The 27,841-nt window shown below is 35.6% G+C and overlaps 1 long non-coding RNA gene across 1 annotated transcript in view; it reads right to left on the bottom strand.

Moving 5' to 3' along the window:
- The window catches only part of LOC308058553, a 38,980-nt gene extending 13,088 nt beyond the window's left edge, over positions 1–25,892 (bottom strand). Inside the window, exon 1 of the long non-coding RNA XR_013925879.1 lies at positions 93–25,892. This is a non-coding gene — a long non-coding RNA (uncharacterized lncRNA). The remainder of the gene's footprint in view (positions 1–92) is intronic.
- Positions 25,893–27,841: the final 1,949 nt, after the last annotated feature.

Here is a 27,841-nt window from a genome sequence, read left to right as displayed (position 1 = left end):
TAATCATTATCCAATTAGGATGTTCAGAAAAAATAACCCTTAGATGTGATGGTGATGATCCATAATAAATTTATAATTAAAATCTTATTTACCCAGCTGGGCACAGTCCTTGACAACCTGCTCTGCCTGACCCTGCCTGAGCAGGTGGTTTGGACTAGATGTTCTCCAGAGGTCCTGTTCTGCCACAGTGATTCTGTTATTATAATTAGATATGGGTCTCACCTGTAACAAGCACAAATAAAAAAAGATGCAAAGGAAAGATAAGTCTTTATTTTAACTTTATTCCCACCCCTTCCAATGTCTTCCTCTACTGCGTGTCCTGGCAGCTTTTTAAAGAATTTCTCTCAAACCATTGAGGGTTGGTTTTTTTTTCCTTCAAACTGGGATGAAGCACACACTGTGACATAAATCAAAGAGTTCCGATATGGATCTGAAGTTTCTTGAAGTTAAGCCATATTTGAACCCAGGCTTTTGACAGATATTTTGGAGGGGGCAGTCTGGGAGCTAGAGTCAAGCAAGCAAAGAGACAAGGAATGGACACACTGAAGATAAATTACTACTGTATCCTTTCATAAAGGCAAAAAAAGATCTCTTCAATATTTTTTATCCATGCCTGGACACAGGAGTTGAGTGCACACTAAGGACATTTGCCAATGATACTAAATTAGGAGGAGTCATTGATTCCCTCAAGGACAGAGAGTTCTTTCAGAGAGATTTTGATAGATTAGAGTGCTGGGCAATCACTAATTGCATGAAATTTAACAAGAACAAATGCTGGATTCTGTACATGGGATGGTGTAATCCTGGATGTACAGCGAGAGTGAGGGACAAGAGGCTGGAGTGCAGCTTTGCAGAAAGGGATCTGGGGTTTTTGGTTCATGGCAAGCTCAATATGAGTAAAAAATGTGTCCTAGTGACCAAAAGGGCCAAGTCTATCCTGGAGTGCATTAAGTACAGCACAGCTAATGAGTTGAAAGAAGTAACTCTCCCACTATACGCAGTGCAACCTCACCTCAAGTACCGTGTTCAGTTTTGGGCTGCACAATATGAGGATATAAAAATATTAGAATATGTCCAAAGAAGCACAAAAATTATAGACAAACAATTTAACTTTAGATATATGGCTTAATTTTTTGGTTGTCCCATGTGGTGTCAGGAGTTGGATGTGATGATCATCATGGGTCTTTTTCAACACAAGATATTCTATGGTTCTATGAAAAATGTTTCACATTTGTAGATTTTAGCATTCATAATTCGGTAGTAAACTGGTTTCCAGTCTGATCTTTGTGAGCTTTCATCTTCAGATCTTCATTATTCGAGGTGTGGTGGCATAAGCAAAAGTCACCAAGTCATTACCTTTCAGCTGAGCCATCTTGACTGAGAATACCTGTACTTATGAAACACCCTGCTTCAAAGTGATGTGTTGATCTGTTATAATATTGACTTTGTATGTCTAATCTGCTGTACTTCAAAAATGGAATATCCATTAATAAATTTTAACATTTTAAGTTGCAATAGACACCTAGTGAGATTTGGATCATTTTGCACTGCACTAGAATAACTTAAAATATGGTAAGATGTCAAATTTCCTTCATTTCTTTGTTTTGTTTTTTTTTTTAATGAGAAATATAATTAAGTGGTTTTCATCATGAAGAAAAATAGACTTTGGTATTAACTAAAACTGGTAGCTTATAACTTTTCCTATGATTATTCATGTTTTCCACAAAGTCAGCTAGGCTTAGTCTTTGTGGTTGAGAAAAAGACAGAAAGCAATGATTATACTCACATATCTAATTCAGTTTACAGTAGACATTTCTATTTCTACCTCTACATTTACCTGAGGCTTTTCTCCTGCTGAGCCAGAAGTGATGACAGTAAAACAGCATGGGCTTAAAAAATTAAATAAGTGGGTTTGAGCTGAAATTAATTTCTTCATCTACCAATTACTTCTAGGCTTTATGAAGTGCAGTATGTCAAATGCTTTCATTTTGGCTAAAATTAGACTTCTACCTTAGTAAGTTCTGCTCACAAAAAAGATCAGCTTACAAAACCCGGGCTCCTCAGTATTTGGCTTGTCAACATACGAAATGCAAAAGTTGTCGTTAAAATTCAGAGATGTCATGGAATCAGTGATCATCTATGGTTCTGTCTAAGAGTTACACAAAGGATAACCTAATATGATCCATCTACACATTAAAGAAATGCAAGTCTGCTCTGACTTTGAGACAAATTGAAGCCTTGTGAACATAACGAGTGAGGTGCTAGTCCCAGCTAATAATCCCCCTTGAGATCTTTGGGACTGAACTCTATAGCACATTCAAAAGAAGCACAGTATTTCACGGAGAGCAAATTGTGTACTATACTGGAGTTCAGACATAGTTAAACCTTGTATGAAAATTACTTTTATGTTCACAGATCTGCTGCTCTGTGTACGTCAATAGCAACACTACCTCATCCAGTGCTAAGCAATGACAATATCATCAGTTCCTGGTTTTATGGTTCTGATCTTAACACTTGACTGATAGTTACAAGATAACTTCTTATTGTGACAACTTGAGCTACAAACATATTGTTACACATATACTATTTTATTTATCATGAAAGCAATCTATCCATATAAATACTTTTTTTATTTTCTGAAATTCATCAAAAATTATTCAGTAATGAGTATTACCATAAAAAATACAAAAGCATAAGAATGATTTAGGGAACTATTCATAATGTGAATAGGACATTCTGCCTAGATTTCCTCTGTAGCTAGTAGAGAGAATTTCCTCTAAGGAGTGATTTTCAACCAGTCTTAGTTAAGGTATCTTGCCTTACCTTTTAGAGAAGCTTACCATTGTCCACAGAACATGAAACTGCTTCTTTTCTATGTCAAAGACAGCCTAGCTTATGAAAATCAGACAGCTAAAGACAATGAACCCGGTTATGCATACATTGTGCCAGTCTCCTCCAAAGAGCGTTCAAAGCATGCTTACTGTATACTTGAGAAAATTCACAGTAAGTACATACCAGTTCAGTAACTAATATGTGAGGTTATTCTGAGACTAAGTACCTATGTGCTTCAGCATTTAACTTATTTCAGTGGAATTTAACCTCTCAGTCCTTTTAAGGTCAGGGTCTGAGTGCCTGTTGGTCCATAAATACATCTCAGAAATCTGAGACCTCAGGTGCTCAGCAAATAACATGTAACCAGAAGGCTGAAAGTTAGAGAGTATCAGATGCATTTGTACAGTATAATAACTGAAAGAAGTTCAAAGCTACTAGAAAAATTTTAATTTTGGGGCTGCTATTAGTAAAAGCTAAAGTAAGTCTTGAAAAGTAATGCTCCTTTAACAGTGTAAAGGCACAAGGATAAACAGCTATATAGGGGAAAAAAGTTGAAAAGTAGTGCAAAGCAAAGAAAACATACCTCTGGGTTTGATAATTCCTTCCAAGAATAGGGTCATTTCCAGCAAGAATGTAAGAATAAAAATCATATTTTGCACACAAAGACAACTTGCCTGTGGCTATTACTTTATGTAAGTACTTTTTATGAAAGATAAATGCCATGGTTAGAATCCTAAGAGACTGAGAAACCTGCAAGTAACCCTCCATTCAATCTTGCCTAGAAAGTCATCCCTTGAAGCAGAGTTGGCAGAAAATGAGTCAATAAAATCTTAGTATGTGACATTTAATCCCTGGCATAGACCACAATATTGAGATCACTTACAACTCTTTCTTACTGATGAGTTACTAGAACAGCTTTGTAGAAATGTCTTCTTACTTCTTTTGTACTATGGAAAGTCATTCTGTGCCAAGTTCACATGGGCTGATGTCACGGTATATCTCTCAAGATATCAGAAACTTGTTGTATAGAAGCTCTTTAGCTACTTACCACTTCAGAATGATTGGTTATGCTGGATTTCAAATGAATCAGCAGTTAACCACATGCTGTAATTCAAGTTATGGTTTTTTTTAGAGCTTTTTGCAAGTTAGTGAAAATGTGATTATTTTCAAACATAAAAAGCATTTGCTGTGAGACTTGGGCATTTTCTATTCCAGTGGGAAGGGTTGTTTTGCTTCAGAATAAAGAACCTGATACAGCTCTGCCAAGCAGGAAGATAATTATTTTCTGCTTGAGTCATTTCAAAGAAACATCAGCTTCTCCAAACCAGAATAGGGCAAACAAAGGTGCAGTGTCAGGAAGAACTAACCAGGTTGTTTGTATAAATAAATAGTAATTAATGTGGTGAAGAGGTTATTGAGTCTGATTGATCACATAGATGTATTTGGACCATAATGGTACTAAGGTTTCCCAGGTTAATAGTCTATTTCAAAAACACGGCAGAGTCTTCAGCTAAGGGTGCTCTGAACAGAGGTCTGGTCTGTCAGCTGAATTAGGTAGATGGAAAAAAATTGAGCTGATGCTGCACATAGACTATTTATCTGTTATGCTGCAAGTATAGTCTCTGTTTTCAATTATTTTATTTTAGCTTTGCTAAAACCTTGGAAAATAGGATACTGGATGTTGTTATAAATAGTGCCCATACTTGTAAATTTCAAAATGTGCTGTTAACATGTTAACATTTTCCCAGTGTGGTTTTAGCCCATATCATCCAGAAGCCTTGGAAACAAGTTACATGTACTTTCCAGGAGTCAGTGCAACAGCAAATGATATTTTGTTGGCAGACAGTTTGACGTGAACATCCTATTTCAGAAGTTAGGGGAGTTTAATTGTGTAGAGGGAGGACTCATCTGGCTCAGCACTTCAAAGAATGAAACAAACATTTATTTTATTAGTAAGAACGTAGCCATAGAGACCAGGATCCAAATATATATTTGTCTGGGTATTTAAAGACTTACAAGATGTTTTCCCATCTACCCTTGATAGCTGTTAATATAAGTCTCTGTAAGGGTAAAGTGAACATAAGCTTGGAAAGCTCTGTGATATATGGCAAAGGGTAGAGAAGTAACCTGTACCCTGTGAGTCTGAAAGCCCATGTCACAGTGGCATAATAGTGCAGGATTTGTACCTATTAGTCAGCTAATCTACTTTACAGTTAATTCCCAGTGACATGAGGCATTTGCAAGTTTTAAGGAAAGATTTTTGAAAAGTTCTACCCACAACCCACAGGTCAGAGAGATGTGTTTCACTTCCATACATTGTGCATTAAAATTGCTTAATCTACCACCCTTTGGCACTCTTTCCCTGATGTTACTGTAAATAAAGGGAAACTCAAATCACATAATAGAGTATCTATTAAATCTTAAAAATGTACACACAAAATTTTGACTGTACAGGCGCACTCTTAATTCAGACAGCATACATAATTAATTCAAGATCCATTTCTCCAAGTTCTTAATGCTAAAATCTCTCATCACATGATTTTATTTCAAAACTCATTAAAGGCTGTGGAAGCTGGACTGGTCCCATAGACCGCTTTCCAAATTACTGTTATGTATTTTAGCTCATTGGTTTGTTACTCTTTTGTTTTGTTTTTTTGTGATTTTTTTTAACAAGCAAGTTCTAGCCAGTGAGGGATCTTGATGTGCCATTGCATTAATTAGGTATAATATTAGCTGTTTTTTTTCATGGCACTGCCCTTTGGAGGTGAATGATTTTGAGAGGTACTTTGAAATTGCAGTCTGTCTTGGCCATATCTAAGTGTAACATAAAGGCTAGAACATTTGAAAAATATGCATGCTATTTCATTCATTTGTATAATTTCAGAACACTCCCATGGAAAGCAAAAGAGCTCCATATATATCCTTTTTGAGGTAGTCAGAATGTCACTAGAAATAACATAATGATGTTAATTTTCTAATCACTGTGGCATATGTATAAGGCATAGCAATTGATATTGTCAGCCATTTCAGAGGAAATATATGTCAATTAAATTCACTGGGTATATATGAGAAACTGCCATTCACGTTATAGCTCTTGGAAACATTTACTGTCATTTTAATTGGACTGGTGAATTTGAAATATATAATCTATAAGATCTTTACTTAAAATTGATGAAATTTATTTAACTTTCCAGCAGATTTTTTTTTTTTTTTTTTTTTGTAAGATTCCTTTTAGGTAAAAAGTATGATTTAAAAAAAAATCTTCCTACAAATACTGAAAGGTAACAAAGCTCCAATATCGCAAAACATTTAGATTCTAAAGTGATTCACTGGTTCTGCATTTGACAGGCAAAAAATGTTTTACATTACTACACAGAATCTTGATTTGCATTTTACCACTGGAAAAGGTAATATTCCTTGGGTTTTCCCTCTACAGAGCCCACACTTCTCCATTTTATAAGAGGAAACTCTTTTTAACATCCAGTTGTAACAGCTCATTCAGGAAAACTCTGATGGTCGAACAGTGGTTGAAGGAAAATGTTTAAGGTGCATTCTGTCTTTATTGTTACTTTGGCAGAAATGAACCACAATCTAAGTATCAAAAAGCCATAGAAAGGAGTAGTTTTGATATTTTTTTGTTGTTGTTGACTGAAAACCAGGAACGGCAGGATAAGAGGATCAGAAAGACAGACATGTTACCAAGATTAGTTTTGCAGAATATTGTGCTGTCTACATTGTGAAATTAAGAACTAAGAGACAAATCCTATTTGTCTTGCTCAGAGCCATTGCTTTTAAATCAATGAAGTCACATTAGTGTACAGACTTTCAGGATCACGTATTCACCTTACACTGCTGAGCGGCTGAAATGAATAGCATGAAATGCCAACTGAGCATTCACAGGCCTTATTGGCTTCACATTGAGTTGTAAGTGCTTCTCATTTCCAAGAATCAGATCTTTCATGTGCAAAGTTCCCAATAAAATCAATGCACTCTGCTTGTGTGTACCATCAGGAACTTCAACCTACTATCTTTGGTTTCTATCCATAGATATTCATGTCTTTATTGTGGTGAAGGCAATTTCTCCTGATAACCTCTTGGAAACACTGTGGCTCTTTCCTGTCTGCTCAGCTGGCTTTAATTCCTAGGTAAAGATGGGATGGGACAGGCAACGGTTAGTGCAGGTTCCAAGAAAAAGAGTTTGAGATGCATCCCTTCGTCCTTCACTATAGACACTCCAAGTGACACAACCCACATTAAAAACTGCTCAAAATTAAATAATAATAATACAAAAAAAATCGATCATATCAGGGCTTTTAGGCAGGCTAAGTGACCAGATAAAGAATGCAGATCCTAGGCCATTAAATTTATTTTTCCATGTTATTTGGCATAGTACCACGATTGCTCATACACTACAGCACTCCAGCCCAGAGCCTCTTCAGCAGTGAACATGACTGGTGTTCAAGCCACAAGTCTTGATGTTACAGCCAGAGACAGATAACACTTCATTTCTCAGTCAAGAGGAAGCTATAGAAAAGATGAGGCTCCATTACTTTTAAAACTGTAAAAGGAATATGAACTGTGATTTCACCCTCCACTGTTCAAGTGTAAAGGAGTGGAAAGGAGGCATGTCAGGCCACATCCTTTATGTGGAACTCATTGCACATCTTTGAGAAAGCACCCGCCTTCTTGTAGTGGAAGGGAGTTGTTAAAAGTAAAATGTATTGTACTGTTCCCAGTGTAAATGAAACTTTATTATTGTCTATTTTATTCCTTATCTACTTAGCACAACATTTTGAGCACACAGCTAAATATTAAATTGCAAAAGAAATCAGTTCTGTGCAGCCTGATGTAGGGAAAATGCTATTTGAATAAAGCAGTCCTTGACTCCCCATTGAAGATCAGTACATATATCATTCATTTTAAAATAAAGCACATTTATAGTATTATAGCAGAAGAAAAGTATCACAGAGCTGTAGTTTGAAAAAAACTGAGAACTCCTGCAGAGAACATCATTTCACATCAGAGCAGTGTGAGTTAACAGGGAACGTAATGCTGAACATAACCAGAAACATCTGAAAGTGAATCCCATTTTGGCAATGACTGTTCCTAATAGGAAAAGGAGGATTGAGAAACACAACCCTTACTGAGCAACCTAATGTCTTAATACTCTGGCCTATTAGTTTTCTGATATCTACCCATTGCAGTTCTATTCCGCATTATGAAAAATACATTTTTTTGTTTAAGGTGTTGAATTTGTGTTGTATAATTTAAGCTGCTGTATGGAAAATTCACCTGACCCTTCTGTTGCCACAGGGTTGAGTGGCCTGGTATTTCTATATCACACAAGAAATATTGTGAAAAAAAAATCTGGTTTTGAAGTTCTAAATTTTCTGTTAGGGTAAGTTTTTGTTACAGACCAAGATAGATTGATTGTAGAGGTGAAATGTCATGTCTGTATTATCACACTTCTTAGATTTTGGTATTATATTACTACCATTACAAAAAAAAAAAAATAAAATGTCTTCATATGTAATGGCAAACAATGACCTGAGAAAATGCTATTTCTTGAATGATTTTTGATCAAGAAATTCTTACTTATCAAGCTAAAAAATATAATGAAAGCTTTGCCCACCTGAAGAAAATCTCTCTTTCCCTGACATAAACCAGCGCTTTAGTATCTGAAATATTGGACTTGAAGGTGAAAATTTCTGAAGGAATGTCTCAAATGTTTTTCTGTCATAGTAATTTTGGCAAGTCCAGGTTATTGCTTAGGCATGGTAACATTTTTAAAGTGAAAATTTGCCTTTCTGTTTTCTTTTTCTTAGATTTCTTTTGTTTTCATTGGTTTTGTCTCAAAAATATTCTGATAGAATGAGTCCTTGTAGTATACAGGGTGTTAGTTAGCACAGCCTACTAAAATTGTAGGCTAAAACTAGAGTGCAATATTTCCAACTACTGAAAATAAGGAAAGAAATGATCCCTTATTATAAGACACAAAAAAAAAATAAGTTCCTTGGAACTATCTGGAGAAGAATATTTTAAATTATGAAAATGTTTGTGATCTTACTACAGCAAATATGTTTCTAATCCAAAACTTTTTAATTTTTGTTGTTTTTTTATTCCCCCAAAAAATCAGTTGATAAACATTAGTCAAATTAAGTGCATGAACTGGTGAAGTCCACTGTTATTTCAAAACACTACTGAACTTTGCTTAGCTTCGCATTTAACTCCTCATAACTTGACCCAATTTCTTCCAGTATTTCATTGTGGAAGTTACTGATTTAAAAACTAAACTTCTTAAAAATGTATCTACCTTTCTGTAACCCAGAACAACAGGTTATTTTTATCATCAGCTGCACATCCCAATGATCCTTGTTCTGTGCTGTAACAAGTATGCAGTAGACATTGAGAGTATTGCTGTTTCATAACTCATGTTTTGCTTGTTAAAAACTTAATAATATTTTACTTCAGAAAGTATGGATTATGCTTCAATTGGTTAAAGGCATGAGGCACTAAGAAATTTCACCTTGGGAATTACTGTGGTGAATATTGCATGTTTGTCTCCATAGGGTCAGATTGTTAAGAACAGATTTCTTGATCTCTATAACCTTTCTGTGTTTTGAAATGATAAGTACAGAAGGAATTCTGCCAATCCTGGTTGGTAATCCAGTTTCTCCTTTGTAAACCAACTCATGTTTAGCTATTAGACTCTCATGTTGAGCAGCCAAAGGGGTACTCGGCAACATTGCTGTCTGAATTACAGAGGGAGATACTGGGAAGAATCCTGTTAATCAGGCTCCAAAACAGCACTTTTCTTTTTTTCTACTGATGTGCTTTCCTGTCATCTTGTAACTTATTTTCCTGCATCTTCACTGTCAATCAGTTACCCAGACTGGAGTGGTATATGAAATGCTTCAAAAGACAGCAGGTTTTCCGGCTTTTCATGGATTTTTATTTCTATGAAAAGTTGTGTCTGAGCCTGCATTATTGTGCAGGGGTAAATAGGTGTATAGCCACAGATAAGTTCTTATGTATCTTTCTGTTTTGTTTCTGAATTGTGCCAAAGGGCATCAAACAGAAATTGTACAAGGTCTAATTAAAATAATGAACTGTGGTGTAATTTTCATACTTGCAATACAGACAAGCTTGGGAGTCTGATCTCTAACCCAATTTACACCTGAATGGTTTCAACTTTTGCGTTGTAACCAAAGCACTTCAGAATGCTTTCAGAGTTATCTCCCCTTGAAAATATTAGCTGTAGTTAAATCTATCTAAAGAATCTCTATAGACTTCTTCTTACATGTTTTAAAACTACTTCATGCTGCTATCTCCTCAGCCTTTGTTGACATGCACCATATACCAATAGTAATAGTGCTTGTCAAGCACCAACAGACAGCTTAAGAAGCTATGAACATTCGCAAGTTAGTTCTCACCACTGAAACATCATGAATTCTACCTTTTAGTGCTAGGCTTGATCTTGCAATAGCAATTGCTCAACAGTTGGGCCAGGCTTAAATGCCAAACTGTTAAAACCTATAAATAACTAAGCATCAGATTTAAACCTAGAACATTAGATCAAAAAACCCACCAACCCTAACCCCAGTCCAAAGTTTAATCGAAACTCAGAGACCATTGCTACCCCATGGCACTCTTTTAACCACATTACTCAGGCTGGTGCCAGCAAAAAAACCCTCGTTTTTTGTTCATATCAGTTGGCAATTCTAATCTTTCATCTCTGCCAGACTGAACCTCTAAGTCTACATTTAGAATAAGTGTCTGCTTACTGCCTCTTTCTGTACATTGACATGAATGAGTGTGACTACAGAGGGTGATGGAGGAATTGAAAGAGAGATGACGTTTCGGATCACAGCAGGTAGAGGTAAAGTGGTGATTTGAAAGAAGCTGATTACTAAATTTATAATGTCTTCAGGCCATTGTCCAGCTTTGTGCAGGTGGATATGTTGTTAATTCATATTATGAGGCAGCAGAAAAAGTGCTTTTTAGAAAGGTGAAGGTGAGCCCAGAAAGACTGATCACAATCACATTCTGTATGTCTGGATGGTCAGTTTAGACAGAGTAACAAGGCAACTCTGTCTTGTAATGTCAGAGCTATAATAAAGCACTGTATCTAAAAATCCACCTTACAACCCCTTCACACTGGCACAAAGTCTCCACTACTGATTCTAATCTTAAGGCTCAATTGTCCTTGCCCATTGCTTCATTAGTGCACTTTGCACTGAACTAAAAAATAGTCACCCTCTTGCCAGAACTAAGACAGGTCACTGAAATCAGAACAGCTCTCTGTTGCTGTGGGTCATCCCATTGCTCAGCCTGAGCAGCAGTGCTGATGTGGACTTGCATTTTTGGAAAATGAAACCTCATATCTTTTTTCCTTAATAGATATAGAGTCACATTCTAATAAAAAATCATTAAAATATATTGGTGTAGTTAGGAAGTAGGATGACATCAGTTGCCCCCATCTCCCTCCGACTCTAAATTTCTCTGCCTTATGTATGTATACATAGTTTTTAAATATATCATCAGATACATCTTCATTTACTTTCTTAATTTGCTGTTAGACAGATGAATTACTGTCATGTAAATTACTCTCTTCAACAAGAAATGAATGAGAGATGGAGAGGCTGGGCTTCTACATTCTATTATTCTTCACTTGAATGATCTTTCTGTAAAAAATATCTGAAACTAATCTTCTTGATTTATACAGGCATATATATTTTAAGCTAATGGTGAATGTTTCAAATAAGACTAGTAAAGTAAAGCAGGTCTTTAAAACAGCTTATGCCAGTAGGTTCTTCAAAGCATTTCCAGACAGTATACAGAGGAATTAACACTTAAAAATTTGAAACTGGTTCTAGTGCAGTCTAGCATTGCGCTGTCCATGACACTTTAGCAGATACTCTTTTACAAGGCATTCTTTGTCATCTAGTTTGGAAATTTGTTGAATCAGAATAATGAAGAGGTGCCCAGCTGGAGCTACACATCTGCATATAGTGAATGCTTCATGCTGATCAATGTCTGATATTTTACTTGAAACTTTACTGCCATAATAGAACATACATTTAAGCAAAACAGAAAATAATCTCAAATATTGTATTCTTTTCAGCACAGTTTGCTTCAATAAAACTAATTACCTATAGCAGGTGAAACTTGGCATTGTCATTGAAGTGAACAGGGAACAGCAAAAAGGCATGGGTTACACTGACTGTGTAAAAATGACCTTTAGAAGTGATAAAAGCCAGTGCTAAGTACTTTTGAAAATTCCAGCCTAACAGAAAACAACTTGTGTACCAATAAATAAATATATAGCAAAAAGACTCAAAACATAAATGCTAGCGTAGTGTGAAATATATGAGCCTCAAACTGAATCTTTTATCTTGCCTGTCATCCTGAAGCAGAGACCACTCAAAGGTTAATTTGCTGTACAATTTTTTTTTTCTGTTCTCTATTTCCCCCTCTCCCCCTCAATTTTGAATGATCATGTGGACATTCTGCAATCTTAGAGATCAGAATTAGTGCACATAATTATTAACAACCAACTACCATTAGGGTCCTAGTTTCTGCAGTACTTTTGAAAATATATTTTAGGAATGTGCTTTTTGTAACTTGTGAGTGATCAACCTGTGTAAATAGGTTTTTTTTTAATGATTATTCATTTCTAGTATCACTTGCCAGAGAAATTTTGGAACTAAATTTTTGACACAAAGGTGTAATTTAAAAATGGAAGACTAAAATCCTTAGTTATTAGGAAAAAAATCCCCAGAAATAAATACCACACTGTTTTATATTTTCCAAGGAGAGTATTTTCTTTAAAACATATGAACAAACTCACCCATTCTCACCTGGAGATATCTTCCTGCTCTTGCTTTCCCCTCCAAACTCAAACATGATAAAACATGCCAATTAGACTTCTCAGCTTTAGTTGTGAGAGCCAAAATATAACTAAACATTTTGTAAATAATACCTATTTTTTCCTTTTCTTGTATTGAATTTTTTAATACAACTTGATTGCAACACTTTTTTTTTTTCAGTACTTTACTACATAAAAAGAAATACTGAATTAAATTATTTTTTACATTCAAATAGTAGGTCACATTTTTCTGAATGCAATAGCACTAAGAGATCTGAGAAAGGCCAGTAGGTACTGCATTTGTATGAGAACAGTAAGATACAGTTTCTACTAATACTTCTACTACAGCAAACAGGGAAGAAAAGAGAAATATATTATTTGATTATTAAGGGAGGATTTCATGCTTTGGGAAATTATGATTTACTGAAGTTAGGGGAAAAAAAAAAAAAAAGGTCTTTGTTAAACCAATAAATGATATTCTGTGTCCCAGCCTAGTGCATAAAATTCTAGTGCCTTCACTTCTGATGTATCTGTGCTTTTGCCAGGTTACAGTTAGCTCAGCGAATATTTGAGGACCATTTCACTAGGGTGGTTAAGGCAGAGGCTATGTGAAAAGCAGTATGTCAGCATATTCCTTATATTATGTGAAAACTAAAAGGAAAGAACAGATGGAGTAAAAGACTTAAAATGGTTAGAGTGCACAAAATGTAATTTATATTTAAACAGTTAAACAGTTTGAATGGACTGCTTTAATTAACTTCCAGTGCAAAATGTTAAGTACTGTAGGAGGAGCTATGAGTAGGTACATGTGATTTATGAGCTATGCGTGAAAAAGTAATATTTGTACAGTGCTGTATAACTCAGACTGCATTGCAATAGCTGTATGTGCATCTGAGGATAACTGTGGATACACTTCCGAAGAACGAATAAAAATGATCTATTAACTCTTGGAGACAGCTGGTTGTTCTTGTTGCGTAATTTAATTAAACAACATCCAAATATAATGGAAATCTTGCTAATTGGCTCTAGGAACTTGCTGAGCAAGACTCATATCCTATTGTCAGCATTTTTATTTTTTTTTTTGCATACTTTTCTGAGTACAGGATCTATAGGGCAGTTGCATCTGGATTTCTTTGCAGATTTCTTCACTAGAATTTCTTACTAATGTACAAGGGGCCAAGCCTTGCCCTTCAGGTGTCTAGATATTTTATCTCCATAAGCATTATTCTACTTGACACTTTATTTTATAGACACAGCTTTTGCAAGAATATATTTCCACAGTTACAAAACTCAAAATACTAAGCATATGTCTTTAGTAAACCAGCATGCCAGGTGTTTTATATTCCTTGTCCACTGCTTCCTTTCTGTGCTACTTTGAGACAGTCACCTTTTTTGTCTTTTAAGTATGTCTGCTGGTAGTGTCTGGATGTCCAGCTATCAACTTTCCTGACTGTAATAACTCTTTCATCTAATCCCCTGTAAGACTCCCTGCACTAAATGTTTCTGAATAACAATCTTTCTGCTGCTCCATCTAATCCTTTTCACTTGAAAGAGTGCTTCTCATTGCTTAACTGATGTGTTTCATCTTGAGACCACATCCTTCTGACACGTCAGTTCTTCAAATGCCACCAGAGCCAGCCCCTTGCAATCTGAGTCCTTGACTTAGTGTTCACAGGCTGTACTGCACATCGTCCTCTCCAAATGGCCTTATGGACACCCCAGTCCAAGGGACGAGTCTGGACTCTGCCAGAAAAAAGTGATGAATCACACCTATGAGGATGTTGCAGCAGCAACAGACCTTTTTTGAATAAGGAAGTCAAGTGAGACTTTCCTGAGTCAGGTGGGGAAAATGTCAAGTACAAAATGTGCTACAGCCTAAGCTTGAACCTTATCCAGGCCATTCATACCGATTTAACAATGCTACATCCTTCTTAGAGCTCTTGGAAAGAACTGAGAGAAATTTCAGGCCAGAAAGAGAAAAAACAAATTTAGGGAAAAGGAAAAAGAATGGCACAAAAGGTAATAAAGAATTTCACAAGAGCCTCATGTGCTCGATGGGATGTAGCCAATCACATCAATTACTGTCTTGTAATTCTCCTTCCTTCCTTTCCCTCTACCCTAGTCTGGAAACCTGTGGCCTTTAGGCTATATGTATGCATGGATATGTGTATAAATGTGAAACCATTTTAATTAATTAATTAATTAATTAAATTATGGTTTAAGTAGATATGCATATATAAGTGTATGTATATGTTATGCATCTAAATTATAACCAAGCCTCAAGTGTGGTATGCCAGACCAAAAACAATGAACACTGGGTCAAACACACACAATGGAAGGATACTCTCTTTAATGACAAGAAAATACATGTAGACATGTATATAGTTCAGGATATCCACAGATCTGAACAGTGACCTGTACCACATACCCAGATCTGAAATATGTTCTCTGAGCAGATTCTTGTTTCCACTGTGGTCTTGTATAACATAGACACATCTCTACCCATGCTGCCTATCCCACATAATTTTATGCACATTAAATTAATACTCTGAAATGGTTCTACCAAGCTGTCAAGGGTACATTCCCATAGTGATCCGTAGTAAGTTTAATGATCAAAAAACTTTTTGATTTCTGTTTATGACCCTGGGGCCACTGGTGTCATTCTGTACTAAGACTTTCAAGACCCCAATTATCTTCTTGTGCCTGTACTTTTGGAGGTCACAGTTAAAATTACCTGTTCTTAAACAGCCTTCAAGCTGGATTTACCTGGTAACAAACACTTTATTGAAACTACCTAGTAATGCCCACATTTGTGTCGTAGGATCCTGGAGTATTTCACTGGACAAAAATATTGATCCATTAGAAGATGCATATATAATTATTTATTTTCACTACAATCTTTTATTTATGACATTATTGTTCGTACATTTTCAAAATTGTTTCAGAGCAATCCCCTCCTTCACAATAATATGTTAACATTACCGTCATGTCATGAGTCCAGTCAAAAAAACTATACACTCCTGAACCTGTCCCATCTCATTGTCACTAGCCTCTTGATAAAGTAGTATATTTTGAAATGCTCCGGTCTTGAGCTGTCAGGTATCATTATTTTTTTTAATTATGAGTCGCAAGTAATCTTGATGCAGTAATCAAATATGTTTTCATAAACATCAGAACTTTTTAAAAGTGATGATATCAACATTTGCATTATCCAAGATACAATAATTATATAGAATACTATATATAATACAGTTCTTAAGGCCATCAGCTTCTGATTTCTCAAAATCCAACTCAACAGCTATGTTTGCTTTTCCATCTACATATTCTGCAATGGCAATGAGAATTTTCATTTTGCATTTGACTTGATATGTAGAGTATAATTCCTATTTGTATGAGTTTGTTCATTTGTTAGAGGTATCCTGGAGTTCTCCAGCATCACTATCCAGGAGTCATGGAAAATGAATGTCATACCACTGCTTGTTCAGCCATGAACTGACAGCAAGAATTTGTGCTGGAAGCCTTTTCACCAACTGGATCAGTGTGTTCTGCTTTAAACTTCATAGGGAGAGCAGGAAGACAGATCATAAAGGGTAATTAGTTTCTCTCTGTAAGTATATATTCAATTACAGAGTCAACTATCACCAACATAGAAATGCCTACTAAAACACAGAGGTTTCTAAAGTGCAGAATCCCTGTGCACATGCTTATTCTTTTATTGCGGCATGGAACATCTCACAACTTTTTAAATAGTTTTCTTGTACACTGATCACATGTTGGACTGATGAAGGTAAGTGGTTTTGGGTTTCTTTTCCTTTTTTTTCCTTTTCTTTCCTTCTTTTTCTTTTTTTTTCCTTTTTTTTTTTTTTAATTATTATATAAATAAATGGCATTACATAACCAGAATGCTCTGCAGTTAGCACATACAGCTTTTTATTGGCTTATGGCTCTCCCCCCCCCCCCCCCCCCTCCTTTTACCTGTGGGAGTTTCTAATTACAATTTCCTCCAAATATAGTTAATACAAAGCACATGTGCATCCATACTTGCACATTCTCAAATGTTCAGAAGCACTACTTCCATGCTTTTACAGTCTTTACCCTTGCTTTCTATGAAATCCTGTATTATATTTAAGATTTTATGCCCTTATTTAAGGACATTCTGCAGTGGACATAGCCCAATATATCTCTCAGATCTTTCAAATCCATATACTCATAACCGTTCTTATGGGCAGTACTTACATGGTTATTTAGTTTATGATATAATTGAAAGTATTTTGGTGTTATGTCTTTAAGCAACTGAGCTGGTGACTGAGGAAAAACTATATCAATTTTATTTGAGATTATCAGTTTGTTAAAACAATAACATCTATAGAAATATGCATTGTATGGTGGGTTTAGGAGCTTTTAAAAATTGTATTGTAATAACACCTATGTCCCTTGGACAAAAAAGTTAATTGAAAAGGCTTGTGGTTATTCTCCTCTCCCTATAAGGGATTAGCAATGAAATACTGATGAAGTGTCTATGGATGAGACATAGTGAATTTTTCAGATAAACACACACTGCTTCCAAAGTTTAGTGTTATTCTAGTTTACACAGCTTGAAGGCATACATACTCTATCTCACAAGTCACTTAAGACTACTTTCCACTTGACTGAAAACTGTTGTGCGTGAGAAAGCATAGCTACAATAGAAGGCAAACAAACAAACAAAACCAAAAACCAAACCAAAATCAACAAAGCTTTTTTCTGTTAAGCTGGTTTTAGCTAAATAAATGCAATTGCTATATGAAACTTTTAGAAAGACTTGAATTTGCTTGAAAGCCAATCCCAAAATCCATCTATATTTCTTAATGTATACATCATATAAATTCTCATCTGTTGTTTGAATGTTTCAGGGATATGAAATTAGGTTTTTAGATATTGTAAAGAACAGCACACCAGCCTGCAGCATACCTGAATTCTATACAGCCCATTGGAGAAGTTGCAATAAAATTAAACATCAAAATAAAACTTATATAAAAGTTAATAAGCTTAGCTTGCAAGACACTTCCAAGCATTTGGAGAAATTGCATTACCAGAAGCCTTCATCACTATAAAGCTGGTATCCTCCATCCTCATTGCGGAACTGAGGAGGATACAAGCTTTTCCAAGCAGGTTTCCTAGTGATAATTCTTACAGTGTGTTTGAGTAGCTTAAACATTTATCTATTATAGAAAAGCAGTGAGAACTTAAAGTTAACATTTGATACTACTATGAATTTACATGGTACCAGGAGATTACTTAGAGTGAAAGATCAGTGACCTGAATCAGGAAATACATTGACTCTCTCAGGCTTTCGTAGATTTGGGAGTGTCATGGGCAAACCATTCATTTTCTTTTAAAACCTGACTTTTTGTACTGGGTCTGGCTGAGTTGGTTATTCTTCACAGCATCCTGTATGGTGCTATGTTTTCTACCTGTGGCTAAAACAGTCTTGCTAACTCGCTAACATTTTTGCTATTGCTGAGCAGTGCTTGCATGGCATCAAGACTTTCTCTTTTTCCCACTTTGCCCCCACAGTGAGTTAGCTGGGGATGGGCAAGAGACTGGGAGGGGACACAGCTGGGAAAGCTGTCCCAAAGTGACGAAAGGAATATCCAATACCATTTGACATTGTGCACAGCTAGGGAAAGGAAAAGGAAGGGAGGGATGTTCTTCTTTATGGTGTTTGTTTGTAATGTTTTGAGGCCACAATTTCCAGGAAATGGCTGGACATTTACCTGCCGATGGGAAACAGTGAATAAATTCCTCTTTTTGCTTTACTTGCACATGCAGCTTTTGCTTCATTATTAAACTTTCTTTATCTTGCCCCACAAGTCTCTGTTTCTTTTTTCCATTTTACCCCATCCTGCAGAAGAGGGAAGTGAGCAACTCTATGTATTCAGCTGTTGGCTGGGGTCAACACACAACACACTGTCACCACTTAGAGGTTAATTACAATGGGAGCAGTTTGGTAGAGCAGCACAGATCAACATTGATGGGGTTGCTGAACTTTTCTGAAGAGAAAAAAAACCACTTTATTAGCAGCTGCTGGGTAAGTAGGCCTTTCCAGGATGGACATGGGCCTGATTACATTTGTTACTGGGATACGCTGACAGCATCTCTAAACTTTGTTAGTCAGCTGTTGAAGTTTCTGGCTGTTACTCCAAACTATTGCCTGATAATTTGTTTTGTATTGCCAGATCTTTGACACCTAGTAACCAATGCTCTGGGTGTTGGCCTTTCCCTCTCACGGTTTTTCAGCCTCTCACTTGATAATAGCGATAGAAGAAACCAAGAGTAAGCAAAGATAACTTTTACTCAAACATGGAATTGTGAAAAATTTGTGAGATTGAATTTGTAATAGTAAAAGCTGCAGACTCACTAGTGTCAGAAGAACTGATATAAGAAAACGGTTGACAATCCTGTGCCCCCAGAATACTCAAAACAATGTTATGGCCAAAAAAGAACAAACAACACATGTGAAGCCACAAGTTTGTTTTAGTCTAATGAATGTTGTTACAGTCTAATAGTGAAAATATTAGCCAACTTAAAATAATATTAACATTTATAATTCAAATTAATACAGAAAAAAACCCACATTACAATACCCTTAAAGTCATTGTACATTTAAACCTACTAAAGTCTACTCCTTTTCTTTGGCATTTTTCCTATTCTTCCAGTGTCCCCCTGAACTTTCTCAGGAAGAATGGAGGGAAACTCAGATGTCGCTAACATACCTGATACAGCCAGCAGAAAAAGAGGCAATATGAAGGAGCTGTCCTGCTGTTGTGAAGAGATGAGGTGGGATGAGAGAGGGAAGGGGCCGTGGCCCCAGAAAGTTGAATGGTCCAAGGGTCACTCAGATGCCTGAAAGGCCAGTCATTATGATCCAGTTTGCTGATCAGAAGCAAATTAAAACTCATTCTGGGACCTTTGTTTCTTCTGCAATTCAAGTATAAATTGAAATTGAAGTTTATGATAAGGACTTGGGGCTTAACACTGGTTAGTAACTGGTTCTGTCAAAGCAAAAAATCTTGATTCAGCAAAGCATAATGATGTAAAAAGAATTAAATTACAAATTCATTTTGATTGCTCTCATGAACTTAAATTCTATCAAATAGGCTTACTCTATCTTTGCAACTATCTTAGAGAAAAAACGTATAGGGAAAGTTAATGTAAACCCAGCTGCTGTTACTCAAAATTTGATTTTAGCTAATCTGGAATGATTCTATAGGTATATGCATATGCTAAGTCCATCTGAATGAAAATTACTTATGTTTTATATTTCCTCTGGTGTAGCAGAGTAAAAATTTGCCTTTTTTTCTGACATAAAAAAAAAAATTAAAACAAAGCATTATTTATTTGATACTCAAAGGCTCAACGTATGTAGCAATATGGGTTAAAATAATGAAAAGTGTGGGTATAGGGCATTTGCTACAACTCTGGAAATCCTTCATGCTAGCTTCCTCTATCTAACAGAGAAAAGAAACAAATCAGTCAAAGAAAAAATTGTTAACCCCCTTGCTGCCCTTTTATCTTCTTCTCTTTGTGTGTATGCGCCTGTTTGACAGTTTTATACAGACACAAACTGGGCAGGCTCTTCCTGCTCTTTCAAACCTCTTCTATAGCCAGAGATGGGAGAATTTTTAGATCTCTTTTGATCCCATTTAACCTGAATGAAACCAGACAACTAAGGTCTATCCCCACTGATGGTGGAGGCATTATTTTCTTTGCTGGTTTGAATAGCTATGTTATGAAAGCTTGACTTTATTTCCTCTAGATTGTCCCATTTGTAGTCTTATTTGAATAGAATAGCTAAATCACTGTACCTAATTCCAAGAGATCCTTGCTATATACATAAAATATAATACAGACATTTCAGAGTTTAGCATAATAGATTAAATTTGTTGCTTACTGTTGTTGGTTAATAATAATTTTTTAAAAAGTACTGTGAGATCATTTTTCTTTTATGTTCTTTTCTTTCTGTCTCCAGCAAGAAATCTGTAGCATGCTCATGCAACTGCACAGGGATATGCTAAATTATACTTAGTGTTTTAAACTTTAAAATAAAACCTTCCTTAGAGGATTTTGGGGTATAAACAAACAACTAGATCAAACCTTTAAAAAAGAAGCATTTTCTATTGTGTTTGATCTCTGCCCCACCATTACTTTAAAAAGTAGTATTTTATTGAATATAGATCCACTTGTAACAGTTTGGGGATTACTACATGAATAGGATTTCTGATAAATGGATATTTCAGACCCTCTGCAACCTAATTTATCACTGAAATTGGAAGATTTATTGTTTCCAGATATCTAGAAAGTAATGAATTCTCCCTGGTTACCTGTTTCTCAGATGAAAAGTACATTTAATATTTGACTTACAGACAGCAAAAAGGCTGAATCAGAAGAGATCAGACACACAGTCTTTGAAATTTTACAGGTTGATTCAAGACAATGCTCATCTCTTGAACCCTCTGAAGCAGAACTTCCTTTGGGAAAGTGACTATTTTACAGAACTTCAAACTTCTAGAAAGCTCTTTTTTATCTGATACCCTATAGTTTCCTTACAGTTTTGCACAAAATATAAAGAGCCAGACCTTTGATTGGGAAGCCACACAGAAATGCTGCCACCTTCAATACTCTAACAAAACTGTTTGAAAAAGATTAATAATCTGAAGTCTCTGAAGTAACTCCATCTATGTTATACAAGAAAAAAGAAGTCTGTCTGTCTGCTTGCTCATGCCTGGTCAGAAGCCGGATGAGATCTGCCAAATATGAAGTAATCAGGTTTTATGGCTAGTATATCTAGAATTGTAGGTCAGGGTAATTCTATATCTTCCACAGTTAATTTTGATTTTAAACTTTTAAACCACTGTATATTTTTGGTACATGTAATAGGCCAGAGGAACAGTTGCTCTTTATTGACAAACTTGTAAAGAGGAAGGTATAAGGTTCATTACACTATTACCCTAAATTACCCCAAATTGTTCCAGTTTCCTAAGTTGTTACTGAAACAATTTAGTGATCCTTTTACAGTAATACCATATAGATACAGAGTGACCATGGGTCTTCAGTATCGAATGTCTCTTCCCTCACTATGAAATATTGGTCTCCTGTTCTCAAGTGTCCATCCAGTTTGGATGGAATCTAGTAGGTCTCATATACTGGAAGCTAGCTCAGAGAATAAATGTGAAAAAGAAAATAATGCTTATATAGAAGAGAGAAAATTAAAAACCCATGTGAAGAGACAATCAAATGTCTTTAAGCGTTAAGCATTAAGATCAAACCAGAAGCATAATTTCCAGAAGTTTTTAATACATTGCGTTGTCTTGATCAATAATTTTCCAGTATTTTTATGATTAAAATGATTTATTGTGTACATAAGGTATTTCTTTGGTAAATGATTTTACTTGTCTTTTCACTGAAGGGCTAACGAGAAAGCTAGAATCCATATAGATAGTTTTAAGACAATATGCCCAAACAACATAGCTTACTGTTTGGGATTGTGGCATAAGGGTTTTGTATTGATCTGAGAAGTTAAATTTTAAGGTAGACATAGGTCCACAGCATAAAACAAATAACCTCAGAGAAAGTGTTATACTTTAATTTGCCTTAAAATTAGTAGAATGATTATTATTGGACAGCCTGTTGACTGTAGAAGATGAACACAGGCTGAATGCTTTACTTTAGGAAGCTAAAAATAAATGAGATCAACCTGACCTTGAATAAGGAAGGCAAGCTACAAGGGAACACTGAATGAGGGCAAAGGGCTCCTTTACATTCTGCCAGGATTTGGAGGTCTGGCAATGTACATACTCTGCTCATAATGAGCCCTGATTCATTGACATGAAAAGAAGAAAATAGTGGTTTAATATTCTGAACAAAATGAACACAGTAATATTGTAAAAATTAAATAGTACTTTTCCTTTATAGAGACAAAATGAGAAATCTGCAACAGTTTTCTTTGTTTTTTTCTTCAACGTTGTGAAATTGACGCATTCCTTTAAAACATGCTGACTTTAACAGAAGTGTGTTTTCACATGAAAAGTGACCTTTCATGTACATTTTGGTTATGATTTCAACTTATGTTTTCTATGTTTTCTAATTAAGATCTTCTGGATTTCTAGAACTTAATACAATTTACTGAGTTTTCTGGAATGTACAATATAACTGACATGTATGGGGTATGCCATTAATTAAAGGGTATCTTTCTTCCCAGGCTTCCCCCACATGCAACATAATGGAATTTATTTTTTAAAAGAGTAGGTAGATGAAAAGAAATTTTTCACTGTCACTGAGAGCTTATTGGACTAGGCATCATTATCCAAGATCTTTTCTATGCAAGTTTGAGACCAAAGTGAATCCAAGAACTCTGTCCAGAAATTTGCAGTCCCTTACCTTTCAGTCTTATTCATGGCTTTTCTGTAATCTTCAGTATCCTTACTATGAAAGTAATTTTTGTTTCTGTCTGTAATCAGCCTTGCAAGAGGCTCCGTCTCATGGTCATTTCACCAGCCTTGCCTCTTGCTAGGAAGGCACTACATTCCCTTCCACCACAGAAAATTCTCCTCTTTACCTGGCACTAAGCTGTATCAGTCCCTACCATATTGCACCGCAGGGGGAAACACTTCCTAATTTCTTCTGTCTTGCACTGCAGATGTCAATCTAGGTTGCTAGTTTGCAACACTCATTTAATATCAGCTTTATTTCTCCAGATAAGTTCAAAGTTAAAACCGCAGTTCTTATACTTGCAAAGCAATAAAGTTAAATGCTTGATTAGTAACACCAGAAACATGACTACGAAACCAAAACACTAAATAAGTTAATGCAAATTTGAAATATATCTGCCAATAGTCTCAAAAATTGGTTCTTCATGTGATTTTTTTCAATGACATTTTTATTGATTGTGACATCTATGACAAATGAGGGTCTTCTCATCTCAGATAGTTTTGTCTGTGTCATCAAACACCAAAATATATGACTTCACATTTGCAATTATGTGGATACACAAAGAACTTCGATGCAGAGGCTGGAACCTTCCATAGTTTTCTCTTTGCTAGTTATTTTTATTTTATCTTGTTTATTGGTATTTGAGGTCTCCACAAACATAAATGAAACTTTTTTGGTTGGTAAGCTCTGTCTTGTCTTCTGTAATGATCTAGCTCTGTTTTCTTGATTCTTCTTATGGCTCTCTTATTTATCTGATCACTTTGTTTCTTTTGGTCTTCACATACATGCATTTTCATAGTTTTCTTACAACTGCAGTCTTTATATCATAGAAACTTTATGCAGCGCTTTTTAAGGGTCTCTTGCACAGATTTCCAGCCAAACCACAGTCATTTATCAGTACTGTGGATGTCTAACAGGAAACCTTCTGTGGTTGGGTTTCCATAGATGCTAATGATGAGGTTATGACTTATCATATTTGTCATAGAATGTCTCCATAAGCTTATAAGCTTTTGTATCTCAATCGAGTATTTGTCCATTTCTTTACTTCTTAGCTTGCATTTTTCTCCTTACCAACTACATGTTTAAATTACATTTCCTTTTTGTTAAACCTCCATTCATGTTTCTCTTTACTGGTGTACGGATGGTGAATTTAAATATGAGGATCTACGCCTCCTTTGCTAACAGTTTTTATGTATTGCAGACAAAGAGAAAAGTATTTTGCAAATAAATTTCATCTTCAATAAAGATGTTGGAGCCAAAGTGATATTGTTGCGTTAACTGCAGTAAAGAGTTTAATTAATTAGAATGTTGAAAGAAACATTTTCATGTTGAAATAAAGAGAATTGGGAAAATATTTTTGTGGATCCAGGATTTTACCTTTGAAACTCAACATGGGGTGACCTTAGGAAGAATTGCTGGGACTACAATGATGACCATTATGTTTACTCATGTTTTTGTAGTTTATAGGCTTACAAGAGGAAAACTTAAAATGTCACTGGAACTAATTGCTTGGGATTGACAATTCTTATACATATGTTGATTTGGAGCAGTAGAGCTTATGCATAGTTTTGGGGTTCATAAATACTGCAAGGTTCATAAATACATAAAAACAGGAATCAAAGAAAATTAAATTAGATTAAGTGTTCAATGAACTACACCTCTCTACTTGCAAACAGTACATCATATGGTTTAGCAGAATGTTGCCATACTAAATAGAAACAAGAAAAGGAAAGATTAACATGAGTACATATATAAGCCAACTAGACCTTCCAAAAATAAGTAATAATAATAATTATAGCAATAATAATAACAAAAATAACCAATAATAATTTTTACAGTCATCTTAAATTTCTTAATGTTTAATTGCTACTATGGCTGGCTGCTGCTACTAAGTACTTTAGTAAAAATCCCACTCACAGTTTGTTGTCATCAAGCCTCATTTGTGGGCTAGGAAGCTTCAGCTGATTTGGGGTCATAAGCCACCCATCAGCCTGTCTATTTAGTTGTGTTTCTTGCTTTGCTGTCTTTTATCTGTTGTTGCACCTATTTGCTAGCTCTACTGAGTAAATATTTCTGGGTTTTGGTGTATCTGGGATTTCTTTCTGAACTGCAATTGATATAGCTTTCTACCAAAATAAAAAAGACTTCTCAAAGTCTTTAGAGGGATTTTTTTTGTTTTTTAATTCCAAGGTACAAGCCATTTCATAAGATTAGGGTGGCCCACAAACAGGTCTTTCAGGCTTTTGTGCAATTGTATAATACTCCCCACTTCATCATCACTCTCTGAATTTAGAAATCCTCTCAAATATAATGCAACAGAAGTTGTAAACTGAGCATGTATTAAGGTCTTTTTTATTCCTAACTTTTTTCCTCTGCACATGATGTCAATAGAATACACCCGTCGAAGGGAAACCAGGTCAAGTCAGCTGGAAAAGAAGAGACAAGAAATTTTTAGAGAAGCCTTTTACCTGTAGTATTTCAATGGCACATCAAACAAAACTTTACACAGGAGGAAGAATGGTCTCAAAAGACATATATAAAAATATTTTGGTTTGAGGGATGTAATTTTAAAATTTTTTTTCATACTTGTGATGTTAAACATTAAAGTAAAAACATCCTTGTTTGATGCAGTGATTATTGCTATGATTCTTACTCCTCATCTCTCAAAATCTGCATTTTCATTGCTTATTTTATTGTCTTCTTTTTGGTATCCCTTTCTTCCACCTATTTTCCGTTGTGCAATGTCTCATAACTGTTCCATTTTGCTCAAATGTGGTCCAGCCCTTTCTCTGCACTTAGAGTGTTTAAATACACATGTATTCATTTCCAAGCACTGATGCTTTCTAGATTTGTATCAAGTTTTCACACAAGGGGTGTGACAGCTGTATTAAGAAGTGCCATCTATGATGATGTTTGGGTTCATTTGGAACTGGTTATGGCTGCACTCCATATTATACATATTTTGTCTATCCCTAAATGCTGTATGTGGTCAAGGTCTTAAAGAAGAGGTGTTTGGCTGCTACCTGTTCCAAAGCTCAGTAACCCTCTAATAGAAGCATGAAATTTTCAGTCTTTCACAGATGGTGTAATAATGCCTAAGTGAAGTAAAGTTTGTAGGTAGAGAGTGTATATTGGCTTCCATGAGCTAGAGTAGCTGGGAAAACAGTTCAACTTTCAAGCAGAGATGTTCTTGAGATTATAATGCATATAATTGTACATTTACGTAACTGCATAGGAACAGAGAGATCAGTACACACCAAGCAAAAGGCACTCCAAGTTAGTATCTGTACACTTCCTTCCCTGCAAGATATGGCTTCAATGGTAGTTAAGAACAACAGCATACCAAAATCTCATCTAAGCTTCCTCCCAGATCTTACTCTTTCAACAATTGTCCTGTAGGACTGTTTCCCAACTTCTCTGTCCTAGTTGAAATTACCCAAAAGTACAAAGACTCCACAGTAATTGTAACATTTATGTGTACTAGTGATCTTTGTAATACTGAAGTGATATATTACATAGAAAGGAAACTACACAAGTTACTCAGCTTTTCAGACAAATGCTTGTAGACGTAATAACTTAGCATCACAGAATCATGTTTGAGTGAAGATGCACTGGTTAGAGAATCACCACCCATTCCCTGGCTTAAACTGTGTTGTCACTAGCAGGTGTCTGTAATCTGACAGGTTTGAATTTTGTCACAAGTAATTTATTTGAATTTCAGTCACATCCACCCCTAAAAATAGTAGAACTAAGTTCGGGAGAAAAGTTGTGGTTCCACACTGTAAGTTACTCACTTTAAAATGCCAGCTTCAGTGGCTTGGCTCTACTTTTTGAATATATTAAAGTTGTTCATTTGGACTGCTCCTACCCTTTCTGGCTGAACACACTCCATTCGCTGTGATCAGCTAGCCAACATGTTAATGGAATGTAATTTGAGTTGCACATAATTATTTGGATGGGAGACTACCACGCTTCTGTAGTCTAACAGGTAGCTGGATTATGTAGCTTTATTATTCAAAGCAAATGGGAACATGAGTTACATGCTGTGTAACTGAAATGAGTAGGCCCATAGATTCATTCTGATGCTTATTAAAGTGGCTTGTCATAGTTAATGCACTTGTAAAATAGGATTTATAATGGAAACATTTAAAGTGGGAACAGCAACTTACCCCCATCTACCAGTAGCTATGAAAATATTATCATATGGCAGCATGTTAAAACAGAAAACGAGTTCAGTTGTATATGTTGCAGTACAGATTCTTCTATATGCCTAATGCGACAAATCTTTAATAGGTAATTCATTATTTTTTATAGTATTTCTTGATAGAGGAAGTCTAATAATGTACTGTAACTTTTGTTGGTCTGTCTACTTTGTACATTCTGTTCCTAGAATTAATAGCTTTTGTACATAATTGTCGTGGTTTAAAGCCAGCTAGCAACCAAGACCCATGCAGCCTCTCACTCACTCCCACCACAGTGGGATGGGGGAGGATTAGAAGAGTAAAAGTGAGAAAACTCATGGGTTGAGAGGTAAACAGTTTAATCAGTAAAGCAAAAGCCGCATACACAAGCAAAGCAAAGCAAGGAATTCATTCACTGCTTTCCATCGACAGGCAGGTGTTCAGCCATCCCCAGGAAAGCAGGGCTCTGTCATATGTAATGGTTACTCAG

This window comes from Falco punctatus, assembly GCF_963210335.1.
Source record: "Falco punctatus genome assembly, chromosome: 2".
In the NCBI taxonomy this organism is placed as follows: domain Eukaryota; kingdom Metazoa; phylum Chordata; class Aves; order Falconiformes; family Falconidae; genus Falco; species Falco punctatus.
Note: the sequence above shows the minus strand (reverse complement) of the source record. Positions and strands in the feature narration are given on the sequence as shown.